General features: G+C 43.6%; 1 protein-coding gene and 1 long non-coding RNA gene across 2 annotated transcripts in view; both read right to left on the bottom strand.

Moving 5' to 3' along the window:
• Nucleotides 1–16,843, bottom strand: part of ABL1 (ABL proto-oncogene 1, non-receptor tyrosine kinase) — a 77,503-nt gene that overhangs the window by 43,023 nt on the left and 17,637 nt on the right. The gene's annotated exons all lie outside the window — the stretch shown is intronic.
• On the bottom strand, nucleotides 7,812–15,478 carry LOC147649703 (uncharacterized). The gene is made up of 2 exons (XR_015278105.1): nucleotides 10,375–15,478; nucleotides 7,812–10,326 (listed from the first exon to the last, which is right to left on the bottom strand). It is a non-coding gene; the product is annotated as an uncharacterized LOC147649703 (long non-coding RNA).

Raw genomic sequence — 16,843 nt, 5'->3', positions numbered from 1 at the left:
CTGATTACTGCCCTTTTCTGAATCCACTCTCTTCAAGCTTCTTATAATATCATAAGAAAAAGCAAACATGAACAGCAATGAGGAACAGCCTATTCTGAAACCACTTCCAGGAACAAGGATTGTTGAAACAAAATACATTAAGTGAAACCATCTGTTATTAAGGGTCAAACGCCATCTGAGGCTGAATGTGCATAAATAGCCATTTTACAAAATTTGGGCAATTATCCCTTTGTTGTTTTTGTTTTTAACATCACTGTGTTGGAGGTGTTACCAAGGAGGGAAAGCTTGAGGAAGGAATTTAACTCCACAGCTCCCAAACTGGCAGTGCCAAGGAAATATTCCTGTTAATCTTGGTGCTACCCTCTCCCAGTGTCCTGGGAGGAAGGTTTGCTCAATTCCATGTACAGAGCATCCTCCCCAAGCAGTGAGGGGTCCAGGGCAGGGGTCTGGTCTTGGATTGCTCCCCACAGGATGGTCCTCATCCTGCTGCCAGACAGTCATTTGATCTGAATCACAACGGATGCTGCTTTCACAAGACTTGTTGGCAAAACAGAGGTGACAGAAGAGGCTCAGAGAAGGAAAAACAAACAAAAAAAAGCAATTTAAAGCTGCAGAGCTACAAAAGATATGTTTCAAACCATTTGAGCATGGAATTCAGGGGGATTCAAAGATAGTTAACAATTGCTAAGGATAAATACTAAGATAAAATATTCTACATTTACGTGGAGCCTATAAATGGGCATCTTGTATGAGACTGACACATTGTACTGTTTCAAATACATGTTGATCCCTTCCCACCCTAAATCCACCCAACTTACCTGAAACTTAACTTTAATCAGAGCAGCAGGGGAACCTCAGTGCCTCAAAGCAAAGGGAACAGAGCAGATCTTGGGCACTAAGCTCCTCCAAAGTAAAGGGAACGGAGCAAATCTTGGACACTAAGCTCCTCAAGTATTTATTTCATATAAAGTGAACTGGTATCACTATGCCAAGGGGTAAAATGCCATAGAGGGAAACCTGCCCTCAAAGATCCTGCTCCTTGCAACAACTACATCTGAGTATGGTCTTAGTCACCTGCTGTGGATTTGATAACATCCAATTAACTGCAGAAATATTTCTGTATTCATCACTAGTGAAGTCAGACTGCAATCAAGTGTTGCAGCTGCAAAGGCTAAAGCTCATTAATCATTTTTTCTGGGAACCAAGAACGACGATGATGGAAGGGAAAACTTCATTCGTTTTCAACAAAACTGACAGCAAGAAGGCCAAAAGAATAGCAGTTTTAATTTTTTTAAAATTAGTATTTACATGCTAACACGTTAATGCCTGACAGCTCTTTAAGTGGACATGTTTAATGGATCCAACATAAATGTATATGCCAGTTATCAGAAGGCAAATTGCACAGCTATGATGTAATGACATAGCTTTGCTTTATGGGAATGAGGTCACAGGTTTGAAATATGGCCTTAGGTGCAAAAAAAAATAAAAATTTTCATAGAAGCCACAAAAAACTGTAATGCAATTACTTGCCTAAGTCTAAAATTTTATAGAAATTTAAATTAAACTCTAAAGATATAAGTGAGTCATCAATTTGCATTAGGATGGCTGGGGACCATATCACTTCAATCAACATGAACTAATGAAGCTTTCCTGGTCTGAATAAAACAGCTAAACTGTAGTGCTAAGGTGCATACACATCACAGTCACAAAGTGCTTTTCTGTTCTTGATAATAAAGTGTCAGAATAGCTCTGAGGGTGCCCAGGGACTGAGCTGCCCCTGCTCAAAAAACCACAAATAAATGGGAAAAGCCAGGTTTTCTCATTTTTCTTCATTCTTGGCTCTCCAGAAATTGGTTCTTTTATATACAGAAACCTAGAGGTTCACCTTACCTGTAAGGGGCCAGCTCACTTTGATGCCTCTTTCTCTGCCCTGCTCAGATAAACCAACAAAGTTCAGCATCTCCAGCTACTCTGTCCCAGCAGGGAAAGAGCCTACCTGGAGGAGAAGTTTTTCAGGATTTTTGCTGTGTTCTGCTACTTCTGCTGGGAAGAACAGCTTCATTCTGCTGGTTTGGTAAATGAGGAAAACGAGCTCTCAATTCTGAAGCAGAACCGACAGGAAATACGTAAGCACAAGACACTGTATTTTTCACTGCTGCTAGGCCATTCTCCCTCTTTTCTTTGTACTTTTTTCCTCCAGAAACAGACCACAAAGATGAATTCATCTGTGGGTTGGAGACACTACAGTGGTTCACGCCCCTGAAAGCTTTCAAATAAAACAACCAACACACCAATGGTATCAGGACAGACCTTGGCTATTTCATCTATGACAGGAACCGAAAGCATTTTAAGGAAAGTACACCTAATCTCTGAAATGTCCTGCTGTGGATCCCTGCTCGGTTTGGAGGAAGGAGAGATCCCATATCCACTTTGTCCAGCTGTGGGTGGACACAAAAAGAAAGAGCAGCATGCACTGACAGTAAATGTGTCACCATGGTGGTGACACAGCCCAGCGAGGACCTGGGCACGTCCTTATGAACCACACTGGGTTCTGTGACAGGACCTGGGACATCTCCTGGGTCAGATGAGCTGGGCCAAGAGCAATCCCAACACAGCTGCACTGCAGCAACACACAGCTTGTAATGCTGTGGAAACCATCCCAAATCTGAAGGCGGTTGAAAACGTAAAGGAAAATGAGGAGTGGGGGCCAAACCAAGAGGCTGCCCCCACCTTCCTTCCTGCCCATCCCCATAAGTTATTCATTAACATACCAAAATACACATATCAATGAAGAATTCATAGAGATTCCCTGAATACCAAATTACTGAGTATAATGACAAGGAGAACTTGCTTAACACCCTCTTCCAAGTTCCACACCCTGTCCCGGGTGGATCACTCATAAGGCTCCACTTGTACTTTACAGCAGCAAAGTCCTTGCTGAACCCCTTCCTCACCAATGCCTCTGATGAGTGCAGACCATCTCTAAACAGAGCAGCAGCCACAAATGCTGTATCTTTAAATCCATCTCCATTTCATTTTCCAAGTTTCTGTTTGAGCCATTACAGCTCCCTCAGGACTCCACTGACTCACAGCATTCTCTGGATGACGCAAGCATGCTCTTCTGCACAGCTTCAAAACAGGCTCCAAACATTTCCAGGCAGAAAGTGGCCACCAAAGAACCATGGAAATTAGGTGCTCCTCCTGAACAGGCATCACCACATGAAGCAGGGGGCAAACTTCAGTTCCTATCCTTAATCTGTTTCCAATAATCACTGGCACTTCTTCTCCCTGGGAATACTTCTAGGAAAGCTTAAGCTTCCACTCTGAATCCTGTAGAACATATTTTGGTCCTGACAGAACACCTGTGAGCACTGGTCTACCACTTCCTCTGACCCATCCAGCTCAGCCTCTTCTCCCATATAGTTCCAGCCCTATTATTGAGTGCAAACCTCTGCTCTCAAGCTGCACCCTTTTCAGAACACCCCGAAGATTCAAAATCGCACTATATTTTCCAAGCTGATTCCCAGTTTCTCAGGTTCTATCTTCCCAGCAAGGGCAGGCAGGTAAAAGAAGAGAAAATCTATTCCAGGAGGGAATGTTTAGGAACACTCCAACAGGTTATGCACACGTGCTCGTGGGTGGACCTGAAACCACCACAGGGAGAGATGCATGCAAAAAACACTGGATTGGTTAAAGCATTTGCCATGACTCAAGACTGAACTCTGTTTCTCTTCCTTCTGAATTCCTTCACTCAGCTCTTTGTGTTCTCCCAATTACTGCAAGTCAGCAAACAGCCCTTTTATGTACATTTCTTTTAATACAGGAATGGTAACAAAAGCAAAAGAAACACCAGGCTTCTGACTGATGTTTGCAGCTTGATAGAAAAATTCTGGTTTCTGCTTGTAGCCTTCAGCTTTTATCCACTCTGAAAGATTTCACCATGATAAGAGAACTGGAAGTGACATAAAAATGTAAAACTGAATAATGAAGTGGAGAATAAATTCAGAGAGAAAGATGAGTGTCTTGTTTTATCATCTCCACTAACATTGGTAATACACATCTTAGGGAAAAGGCCTTCTTGCTGGAGAGCCTGCTCATTCCATTCAAGCCAAGTTAAGGAAGATAAATGTCTAGGACAAACCTGTTCACAAGTCACTCTCTAGAGCAGAAAGGCAGAAGCCTTTTGCTAGCAGAGGATTCCTGATTCCTGCCTCATGGGGAGCACCTAACATTCATTTCCTCACACTGCAGAGTAACACATGTTACCACAAACACTGCAATATCCCACACCAACAATTTGGAGCACATGAGGAGCTTGGAGCCAGCAGCAGAAGAGCAGGCACATGGACTGGAGCATGCATGTGCTAAGTGCAGGATGGCTTCACACAGGCCAAGAGTTCAGAAATCAGTGCCCTGGCTCCATTCCTACTGCAAAACGAGGACTTGGAGGGCACCTGCAAAATTTACTTTAATCCTTATTTTCAGTCATTCATTCATTTAAAAAAAAAGAATAAAAAGAAAAGCTTCATATTTTCTGAACAGAATTGGGGGTTTTATACTGAACCATATGTGAAAAAGATATCTAGTGTTAATATATGCAAACAACTTTATTTAGATATAGATTTTTTTTAATTAGTATTTGCAATGTCTTGGAAAGAGGATTGAGGATCCTGCCAGTTCTTAACAAAAAGAGCAGATTTTCTAAACAGACAAACACACTCTGTTTTATAAACTGTGAACTGAAAACTGCATACAAGGAATGCTTTTGCTCACAATCAAATTACTGGTAATTTATCACATTTCTACAGCTAACTAAATTTCTTTTTCTAATTTTTTTGCGTCTTCTGCTTCACTCTTAAAGCAACAGAGAAAAGAAATGAGCCACAGAGTCTTGACGTGGATTAATGCATTGGTGTAGGAAGCTGGCAAACTTTTAAACTGCTTGAAAGCTCTTTTCTTCCAATCAGACTGGATTGGCAGCCCATGAACCAAGGACACACTAAGGACAGCGATTAGAAAAGCGTCAGGAATTATGATTCAGAGAGGTGAATCACCAGCAGCTCCCCTGGGGGGTGGATTTGGGATAAGCATACCCAAAGTGCAGCCCCATGCCAGATTACACAACCCTGGGCAGCAAGCATAGGATCATTTACTTGGAGACAGAACTCAGGTCCTCGTTCCCAACCCTCTCCCGGCGGAACAGCACAAGGCGCCTGCTGCTCTCGCTGGGTTGTTTCCACTTGCAGCCTGAGGTTTCTCTTGCCCAAAGCCCACACACCAGCACAGCCCCGCTGCCAAGCACGCGATGGAGCCCTGGCATGGAAGTTGGACTTGATCTTCTCAAGAGCTGTTTGTTATTCAACAGCCACAGATCAGCCAGCTTCACTCTGACTTCACATGGGAAGAGCAGCACTGCTGTGCTTTAATCCTGCTGTCCTCCACTCTTTCCATTCTAGATATTACCTTTAGACAGAACAGGCTTTGAGCTTGCCCAACAGCTATAGATCAAGCAAAAGCACATCCCAAACTCAGCACTCGCCCAAATAATCTGCAACGCTTTCAGAAAGTTCATTTTGTCCCATGGGAAGCTCTAAGACGCATTTTTATGAGGGTGCTTTGAATCAGGGGTGTGCAAACAGAGAGGAATTCTGCAGTCCATATTTGAAGACAGGCAATGGCTTTTTTTGCTCAAGTAAGAACAGCGGAATTTGGCCTGCAGTGCTTCATCCAAGCAGCCCTCTGATCTCATGACTAAGTGCATGCAGAGCAGTGGGGGCGGTGGGGAGGAAGAGATGCAGGAAGATGGAGCTCTTCTAGTAAACATCTGAGCTGTCTGGATTCGAGGCTGTGCTATTAAAATGAAGCCACTGCTGGTTTCCCAGTATCTTTCCCTTTGTTTATCTCAGTTGCCATGGCTCTCACTTGAATCATCTGCACAAATTGTATACACATGTCTCGAGCCACATTATTTCCACTTGCTCCACAGCTCCAGATCAACTTTCACTCACCTGGCAGCTACTCATGCCAAGCAGTGTCATCGTGGCCAGTGATGGAGCACTGCTTCACAGACACCCCCAGGCTGGAAAACGACGGCAGTTATTTCAAAAAGGCTGATTAATATTTCAGGAATTGCAGAAAAGGAAAAGAACTCAGAAAAAAAAGGCCTCATGCTATCCTTCATGACCTGGGTTCCAAGAGAGTTGAGTCTCCAGTGTTGACACAACCAAGAGCTCTTCTGGGGCAGCTGGAGCAGGCCAGCTTGGAGCTGCTGGAGCTGCTCCCCTGCTCCTCCAGTGTATGAGCAAGATTGAAAGGAATGAAGTCAAAATTCATGTCCCTGGCACATCAAGCTATCTAAATAATTCAGTATATTGTCCTCTGGCTATGGTTCTCTGCTATGGGTCCCAAATTAATTACTTACATAATCCAAAACTAGGTACCAGCCTAGTGAAAGAGGGTCAGACCCTCGGTGCTGCTGATCCACAGCTCTCAGAAATACACTGTATTCTGTTGGAAACTTGGAGCTTAACAATGTAACCCTAAAGCATCCTACACCTGCAGTAAGAAAGGTGAATTTTCTGAGTGTTGCTCTTTGCATCAGAGAATTTACAGAAGGGAACCATGCCCTGCCTTAAACACAGAGCATAAAAAAGCAAGCTCTACCAATTGTGCTGTGTCAAAATTATGAATATTGAAGATTTCTGCCCCTTTCTCCCACTTCCATCCTCTCCAGACCATTAAGAATCAGAAGGTGAGAGCTGACACTGTCTGAAAGCAGCAGCTGAGGCAGCACTGCAGACAGGGTCCTCTGCCCAGACAGAGGATCTGCTGCTGCTGGAGACAGAAGGCTTAGAGAGACTGCTGTCCTCCTGTGTCAGAGACAGTCAGCAGACACCACCCGGACAGGCTGCTGCAGCTCAGGTTGCACAAAAACAAGTATCCCTCAGAATTTGTCTTGGGAATGACTTTTTGTCTGGAACTGAGAGATGGAAAAAAGATGGAAACATAAGGGGATTGCTGTCATGGCTCCAAAATCCGGATTTCTCCTGCTCACCTGCCCTCAGCTAAGGGAAATCTTGCTCACCCAGCCAGTGATGTGCAAGTACCTGCAGTCCCTGGTCACACAGCTCAGAAACAGCTCTGGGGTATCATGATGCTGAAAATGGAAAATCATCTTCTGTAACAACAATGCTCTCACCATGGGAATTTAAGAAACAAGCAAAATACAATAAGGAAACTTTCACTGTAATGTTTAATCAAAACTTTTTATTCTAAGTTTGCACTAGGTGAGGAGCAGGCCCAATGTCAAAAATCTCTCTGTTGCCTTCAGCAACCCCATGAAGCAGGTTTATTCTAGAGGAAATTTGCCTTTACCTTTTTTTTTATTTTTCTGTCTGTTTTATAATCCTGGGATATAGCTGCAAATTAATAAAAGAACCACTAAAAGGGACATGGTTTAGTTGTGGCCTTGGCAGTGCAGGATTAATGGCTGCATTTGATCTTGGAGGGCTCTTCCAGCCTCAGCTATTCTGTAATTCTGTGAAAAGCACCAGTGCTTTGATTTTACCAGGTACCTCCACAGTTCTGCACTGAACTGAACACAACAATTATCTCACTTTGCAGCACACCAGAACTCAGAACCCAAGAAAACTGATCCCAAATTATTGAGATTACTGATTTGCTTCAGGACTATAGCTACTAGAAAGGTTCTCCTGGCACCAGCAGCATGAAATCCACTAAAATAGCTTAATACTAGATGGGTTCATGAATGTTTCAACAGGCGAAGTGTTGCCATACAGTAACACAAAAAGAGCAAACAATTTTTTATTTTATTCTACTGCCCTGACTTTCTGGGAACATTTTGCCAAATTTGAATGGAAAGAGAAGATAAAGTGGAATGATTTATTGAAGATATTCTGTAGTTAGTCCAGTACAACATTAAGTGGTCGTCTGACCAGCTTCTACTATGCAGGAAGATTGATAGATGAGCTTTCCCTGCTTCTCCCTCTATTCCTGGATTAAATTTGGCTGCAAGTTATTAGATATGGACCAGCTACCACACAGACACTACACGGGAAACCGGCCTGAAACATATTTTCTTCACTTGAAAAAAGTCTAGCTAACAGATTCACTGTCTAGAATAAATTAGCAAAAATCTCAGCAGCACCAGGATTGTGCTTTTCCATGGAAAGATGAGCAGCATAGTCTGAACAGCCTTTAAGAGGCTGCTCACAAGGTGTGAACGTGTGGATATGTGTCACCCCTGGTGACAACCTGAGACACATTGCAGTGGTGGACACCTGCCATTTACTGCGTCTGACTGCTCCAGAAAGTCCTACCAGCAGGTGATATTGCAGGCAGTGATTTAATGAGAAGGGATAACGTGGCATTCAGAGCAAACTGACATTGAGGAGCTGAATCCCTGCACTCTACTTCACATGCAAATAAATCCCTGTAGTCCAGCCTTCTTTACTCTGAGATTTGCTGTGGAGAAACACACACAGGTCAGTTGAACTCAAACCTTCCCTTTAGTGGTGATGATTTTATTTTAGAAGACTGTCACCAAGTGGCAGAGCTCTGAACGGCTGCACAAGGTCAGCAGAGCTGCAAACACACCATCAGCTAGCGCAAGACAACCAAAAATCCACTGTCCCAAGACATCTCAGCACACTGAGGGAAATGTTTGCATAGATCATGCAACTAAACTAAAATAAGCCATGGGAAAAAAAATGTCACAGAAGGAAACTTCAAATACTGTGAGGTTTGTTCTGCCAGTAAAAAAACCTGGTAGATTCAGTTTCTGATCCTTTCCTTTGAAGCACAAAAATCACTGACAACAAAGCCTGATGACACTGTTTCATGTGAAACAGCCACCTTGGGGGCTGTAAAACAAAAAGAAGGAAAGACACAGCCTCCCACTTGAATCTGCAGTTTGAGTCAAAATGCAATGTTTTATACCTGACATGAAGTGATACAAGTTATTTTTAACTATTATACTTAGTGTTTTCCCAAAGTACTACAAAAAGGCAATTTTTAAGAGTACATACATCTACGCAAAGCAGGCATTTGAGGATTCATCTATTAATCAAGCTGGAGCCTGGCTGGTGAAGCTGTTAGCAAACTGCATTACCACTGCACCCACGGGGATGGGAGACTCCTCAGCTGCATCAGGCACCTTGTGATCCATACAGAAGTACAGGATTGATTTGTTTCATCCCATACCTGTGAGTAGCCATCTGCACTATAACAGTAGCCAGGCTGTTATTTTTGTTACTCCTCCAAGCAAAATGTCACAGTTCCTCTTTTAAATTGCTCCCAAGCTAAATTAAATTGAAGATGTAGATTTCTCTACGTGTAACTGAAGGTGAGTAAAGACAGGGAAGGGCATTGCCAGGAACCACCAAGATTTACATCAACAACAACAACCAATCTTTCTGGGTTACTGCTTATATACAAACTACATCCAGGGAGCAGAGACCATCAGAGCACAATGATGGAGCACGTGATAGCCAAGTAGTCTCTTGACAACTGCTGTCAGTGCTTCAGAAAGAGCTTTGATGCACCATCATTAAAGCCACATCATCTCTCTAGGTCTACACTTGCAGTAAATCACAGAATATTCTGAATTGGAAGGGCCCCATAAGGGTCAACAAGCTTGGAACAATGCTTGGAAATAATTTAGGCTACCTGTGCCTGCTTTCCTGTTACGAGCTCACCTTCTAGTTTATTTGGGAAGTAAACCAAGTGAATTTACATGAAATTTTCTTTGCAGTCTCTGTTCATTACCCAGAAATCCAAAACAGTTAAAGATCTGCAGAGATTTTCAAGAGTAAATTTGAGGTAGTGACTCTTTTGCAATCCTCCCAGGACATAGCTGATGTTTACTTAGGCCTGCTATAGGGTTTTCTCTTCAATCAACAAAGGTTCCTGTCTCTCAGAAGTTACAGAAGTGTGACAGATTTCCATCTTCTGTTCCAGGCTGGCAGGCCCAGCTGCAATGGGCCTGGATTTACCAGCTGCCCACAAAAGAATTGCTCTGAACAGTACAAAGAGAAGACAGTGCCACATTTCCCCTGCAACTGGCAGTGTGGTTAAAAACAGCATCACCTGAGAGAGGAAGACATCAAATCTGCAAACAGGAGTCTCTGCGCTTCTGCTGTAGCAGCACAATGCAGTGAAAACCACAGTCTGCCAGGCTGAGCCTGGTATTTGTTACAGCACAGCACACCTTCATGGCAGGGCTGAAAACAGGTCCATTTAGCTGCCCCTTGGCTGCTTCCAGCACCAGTTGGCTGGCACAGCCACAGGGAACCCATCAGACCCACACTCCAGACAAAGACAGGGACATCTGCGGATTTGGGAGGTTGGGAGCACCGAGGAACCCAGCTTGTCCCACAGAACCCACAAAACAATGAATCCACTTTACTAATTGCTCTATTCTAGATCCCAAAAATGATGCAAAAGAAACAGCTGCCAGCCACTCCCTAAAATACCCCATCATTTCCACCATCCTTCTTGTCTCTCTCAAAAAAATAAATCCTTCTGCCATGGCAAACTGATCTGGAAGCTTTACAGCTCCTGAAGGAAATCTTGCCTCATGCCTAGAGACCTTTAGAAAAGCACTAGCAGCAGAATAAATTATTTACAGTACTATTTCTGACAATACCATCTCCATAAATGATACAAGATTGAAGGGATAAAAAAATGTGTGCATGTGGCATAGGGCCCAAAGATGTATCTAATAGAAATATTGATTAACTCGATTTCTAGACTCTGTAAACAGTCTGATGAAAACAGAAACTGCAAGTAAGTGGATTTTTTTTTTCCTTTACTGTAAAGTAGGACAAAGCAATCACTTCACCCATTCAAACTAAGCCAAATTAAATTGTTTTTGGACATTTACAAAATTATTTTCTCTTTAAAGCAATCCAATCTCCAAGTTATTTACCTGATTCTAATTCATGACTTATTCCATTTCCCCAGAATAACTCAGTCAGTTGAGGCTTCTGGCTTGAAGCAAGGTTCCTGCTGTTTACTTAGGTTTTCCAGCTGGGTTGAATGATATGCAAAGAGGTCTGAGGACTTGCTGGAGGTCGTGTAGAGAGGAAAGTCAGTTGGCTCCGCTGGCGTAATAGCCCCGCACTTTTACAGCTCCCAGGACTTTGCTCTAAGCACCAGGCTAACCTTCTCATCAAAAGATACTAAATCTGTTCTCAACATTTCAAACATTCCCCGGTTCTTAGGAAAAGGCATTTCCCTCCATAATGAGTTTGAAGCAACCCTGCTAAAGGGCACGATGAAAATCTGAAAGCACTAAGTGCACATGCTCACAATTAGAAGATTCAGTGGAAACTGCCAATGTGGAGTTTTCCATTTTCAACAACAGAATTTCAAACTTACTTAGGCAAGCAATATAAAAGAAAGGGAACTGCAGGGGATGTTTAAATAGAGCTTGCCTAAATATTTTGTTAAAAGGAACTATTTTCATTTTGGCTAGAATTTATAGGGTGAAACATCCCAGGCACTCCATAATGACCATCAGCCTTCAATTCATCCCAGGCTGGATTCCCTGCACAGCCAAGGACAATCCAATGAGGCCTCTGATCCTGCAGAGCCATAAGGAAGGTAGTGACTACACCCTGAGGTTTTCCCACCCCTACAATTCCACTCTCTGTGGATAAACTGCTCTGCTAAGCAGGGCTCTGAAGCATTGGATGGGCTGCAGAGCTTTTGATTTGTGATGTTTGGTGGTGTTGTCCCAGAGACACCAACCACTGGAAGAGCAATTCACCTCCCTTGTGCCACTGCCAAAGTGCTTGACATAAACAACCCCCTCCGAAACACTGACAAGACAAAAGCAAGGGCTGTAAACTCCTATTTGAACACAGCACTGATACTGAGAGACTAACAATGATATTTTGAAGAAAAGGCATTTTGCTAGTAATTCAACACCCACTCTCATCCATTGGGGCAGAACCATTACAATCCATTCTCCAAGAACTGCAGGGCCCTCCAGCAAAAGACCTTCCACTTCATCATTTCACCCCAACAGGCCTCCTGCCCTTCAACATTTATACTTCTGCCATCTAAAACCCACTTATTTTCACTTTCGAGCTCTTCAAGTTCATGCCCTGATGTTCCTCAGCTCCTCTTCTCTTCTATCCCAGAATAATTCAGGCAATTGTACTTCTGAGATCTGCTCTGCCAGCTCAGCTGTTCTAATGCCCTCTGGCTCCAGCGTGGCTCCTCAGCCCTTTCCTTTTCTCCTCCACTGCACCAATGTTGCATCAGCTCCCATTTCCCAGTTTAGTATTCTTTAAACTTTCTTCTTCATTTCAACCTTCACAGTTTATTCTCTTTATTTTCTCCCAGTGTTCCTCACTCTATTCTCCTAGTGGACATCTCCAATTAAACCTTAATTATATCTTGTACCTGCAGCTGTTCTCAGACTGATGAGCACACTCTAGAAGAAAACCCAAGGCAAAAGGTCTTGCCTGTTAGACACTTTGCTATAATCCAAAGGTCACACGTACAGACACATAACCCAGTAATTTACACTTACTCCAGCATTACAGATTTCTTTTTCTGTTTAAATTACTTTGGAAGAGGTTACCCTATCCTTAACAAGGTTAAGTATCTTTGTATGGCGAAGACTACACATGTCTAAAGCTTGTGTTGCTGGGACAGCAGTGCTGGCTGCCTGTTTTAGCACATCAGTCACAGGATGAGTCTTTTCTAGGTGCCACCACTCCTGTCACATCATTCCTGCTGTGCCATGGTGGGCTTAGACCCTGAGCTGGTCTCTAGGCTCCAGGCACACAGTTAAGCAGGCCTCACGTCTGGCTCTGGGGTTACCGTGGTTCTCCAGCCTGGCCATGAACCAGCCAGGACAGGGGGTGGGGATGGAGAAGCCAAGTTATGCCAGGAATGAGCCTGGGGAATGCAGCAGAGGTCACATTGCACAGCGGGTACCGACACATGCCACTCGTTCCAGCCCGCAGCTCCCTGAAACTCCTGGATGAAGGGCTCTCCCAAAGCCTGGGAAACTGGCAGTGGGCGATGACCTGCACCCACTGGATCCTCATCCTGCTTAGCATATGACAAATACAATAAGATGCATTAAGTCAAGTCTTTGCTCTACCCAGCACATGATGTGATTGGCAGAATAACCTTTTTTCCCCCTCTAATTCTGCTGATAGTACGTAATTCTGTTCATCCCTTTAGCCTTAGCCAAATATTTATGTCAGGCTGGGAAAAAAATGCCAGGCACAGAGCAGAAGGCGGAGGGAAAGCAATCTAGAAAAGGCTTATAAACCAATTTCAGTGCATAAAGAACTTGCTTCTGCGCAGTCATACTCAGATTAACAATCGGGTCCCTGTGCTGGCCATTCCTTTTTTTAATTAACCTTCAACAGGTTGAACAGCCCAAGACAACGTTATTAGATGATCAATAAACTGAGGTGCTAATTCCATACCCACAACGTGAATGTTTTCCTGGGTTAGGATAAAACCTCAGTTGCTTGTTAGACACAGCAACTGCCTGTGAGTGGGGGGCAGATGGACCCTAAAGTACTAATGATCACACATACTCATGGATAGTCCAGCCTGCTTGAACTGCATTCAATTCTTCAGCCACTGCTGCTCCCAGGCAGGGATCTAACACATACATCACTTCTAACACTTATCCGGTTCTGGATGAATGGGAAAATTCATTATTCATTTAATTCTAAGTAACAGGCAAATGGCCCAATCATCAGCAGAGTGCCCCAATGCTGTGCCAACGCAGATGAGGAACAGCTTCTCTCTGATGCAAAGGGCTCAGTGCTGTAGCTCTTGGGGTAAGAATATGCCATCATCTTCTTAGGAGATTCAAAAGCAAAGCCATAAATTATTTTCTAATTATTTAGCAGTGAACAAAGGCAAAATGGGCCTGCTGTGTCGCGACTCTTCCAAAGGCACACGTGAATAAACAGGACTGCTGGAAGCCTAACAAACTGACAGCCCTTCCCAGGGAACACAAAGAGGAATGTTTGCCTAAACATTGTCTTTCAGCAAGACTGTAATCAAAGGAAAAAAAACATGTATGATAAGAAAGATTCCTGGTGGTTCTGGCACAGTGATTATTCTCTACGTAATTGGGAAAGTTTGGAAACACTTGACTACGCTGTTCTGATGGCATGCTTTCAAAAAAACACTAAAAAAACCAAATGGAGTAGTTTGAACAGCAAACAAGGCCCCAAACTAGTTACTAAACCAAAGCACTACAGATTGACAGGAGGAAAAACCCCACACATTTCTTCCCATTTTCTGCACTATGAATGAAGAGATAATGGAAGCCTGTACAGATACCTGGTATTAGCCTGTCTCTGCAGGACACGGGTATAACTATCACAAGTTTAAATAATCAACTTGCTTTTCTGGAGGAGTCAAACAAAAGGGCAGAGAGGGGAGCTCCAGCTGCACATCTCAGCAGGGACAGGACTGGGCAATGTGACATCGTCAGGTATTGTGGCCTGAACATTGGCCCTCCTGTGAGGAGCCCAGGAGGTCCATACTTGATGGCTTTGAAACAGATCCATAAGCTCTACTAGGTCTGCAGGACTTCAAAGAGGCAGAAGGATCATGGAAACAGGAAAAACAACCAGGAAGAGCGATAATACCAGCCAAAACAAGTGAGTAATAGAAAGAGAGGAGGATAAACTGGCCTTCTCCTTCCTAGAGAAGCGGGAAGATCTTGGTGAAAAGCTTCTTAGAACTATGAGAGCATCATTTCAAAATGCTACCAAAAGACAGCAAGTCCTAAGAAAAGCGTATTCTCCTCACAAGAAGACGAGTCCAATCAAAATTGCTCCTGAAAACCCACAGATGGTGGGGCACTCCTGTACTGCCCATCAGCTCTCCCAAGGGACAGCTGTCTGCAGGGAAAGGATTTACCTTGGTACAAATCACCTGAGCAAGGGAAAGGCAGCACAGCCTATGCACACAGGGTTTGGGGTTAAATACAAATTAATACTGTTTATCTGAACTAGGCCAGAGGCAGCTGTGGGATATCCATCAGATTGTGATGGAAAGAAATGCACAGCCTGAACTTCTAAGTCACAAAACTGAGCTAAGCCAACAATTCATTAGTTAATTTTTCTAAAACTGGTGGGGGAGGGAGGGGGGATGAATTTCTGCTGGAATGTGATCTAGATCACTCAGCAGGTATTTCTCAGATGCACAGGAAATAAAACATCCTGCAAGGTACTATTAATGTCTGTTATGTAGGTCTGTTATAACACCATTTATCACTGGCTGTCTTCAACAGGCTGAATTAGCCTGGCGTTTTCCAGAAAACAAAATGTGAGGGTACACAGCCTGAAGGGTTTCTCCCCAGGCAGAGCTGTGCCATTGCTCCAGCAGTGAAGTCTGCAGGCTGGCACTCTGCAGATTGACACCCACAAAGCCCCCAAAATGTCTCCATGTGCAAGAGTATATCAGTGAAAGGAAAAGAAATGCATAACCCCTTTCATCAGTCATGTCGACAAATCAGAAATAACTCAAGATACCTTAATTACAAAGCCCAAAATTCATTTTCATGGCTCTCTGGGAGTTGTTGGAAGGGAATCAATCCTTCAAGAGAAAGAAATGAGCTGGTTCAGGTTCTTGGTGCTGTTAAAGGGGCCACAAATGCTGATTTTAAGTCGATAAAAACATTTTAATTAATCATTCCTAAGTATAATTTTTTATTTCTACAGTGTTACTTTATTTTTAAAATGTTTGTTGTCCTGTAACAACTGAAATAAAGAGATCACCCCGAATTTTCCCACCGGCCCTCAAGCAGATATCTCAAACCACACACTCTGAGTCATTAAAGCAACAGTCACAGCACATTTAAGAACTCCTTGCATAAAAGCCCTATTGAAGTCAGTTCTGCAGGGGGGCCCTGCATGTTGACATGACCCAGGCAAACCTGTCTTCCCTGGCCTGAAATGGAGAGGTTTGGCATAAAAAGGTGTTTTGTCCAGGAGGCAGAGAAACCCCCACCCAAAACACACCTCTCACATACAGCTCTGTAATAGCAGCGCTTTAAGGCATTCACAGAGTGGAACAGCCATAGGAAAACCTGCTCAAGCCTCCCCAGAGCAAAGAGGTATTCCACCAGGTGCCCAGGAAAGAGCTAATATAAGCTGTAAAACTAATTTCAGCTTCGAACAGGGAGTCAGCTCCTCCCTATCTCTCTAACTGAGCAGGAGAGCAAGCCACAGGAGGGGAAACCTGCTCTTGTCCTCTCCCAGAAAAAGGTACTGACATGATGGCAGAGCATTTCTATCAGCTCCCTGGACTGCCAGAGCACCATTCATCAGGAGAATGGACCAGGAGAACAATCAGAAATCCATTACCAAGCTGCCTCTCTGCCTGAACTCCTGATCAAATATCACAGCGCTGAATGGCTTCTGTTGCTCGAGAGGACAGAAGGAGCAGGGAATTGTTCCAAGGCGATAAAGATATTATTACAATTTTTAGCTTATATTAGCATGAGGTCAACCATTTGCAATCTACTTTATGCCTTTAAGCAAGTTTCTCAAATGCGGGACAAAAGCTCCCAGAGTAATTAAAATGGAAAGAGATCTCCTCCAGTATCACCAACTGGCACCACAAGGAAAGCAGTGGGGGAAAAGGAAAAGCTGGAGGTGGAGGGAGCACTGCTGGAGGGTTGTGATCAGTGCTTTTATTGCCTCTATTCAGTAGCCAGAGCTCAACTAAGAAATACTGCAAACTTGCAAGAAAATTGCAAGAATTACCAACACTGCTATTTACTAGCAGGGGAGTGACCCCGCAGGAATAAATCAGCTCATCAGCA

Source organism: Cyanistes caeruleus, chromosome 20 (genome assembly GCF_971803275.1).
Source record: "Cyanistes caeruleus chromosome 20, bCyaCae1.hap1.1, whole genome shotgun sequence".
Lineage (NCBI taxonomy): Eukaryota > Metazoa > Chordata > Aves > Passeriformes > Paridae > Cyanistes > Cyanistes caeruleus.
The sequence above is the reverse complement of the archived record's forward strand: the minus strand, read 5'-3'. Positions and strand labels throughout refer to the sequence as shown.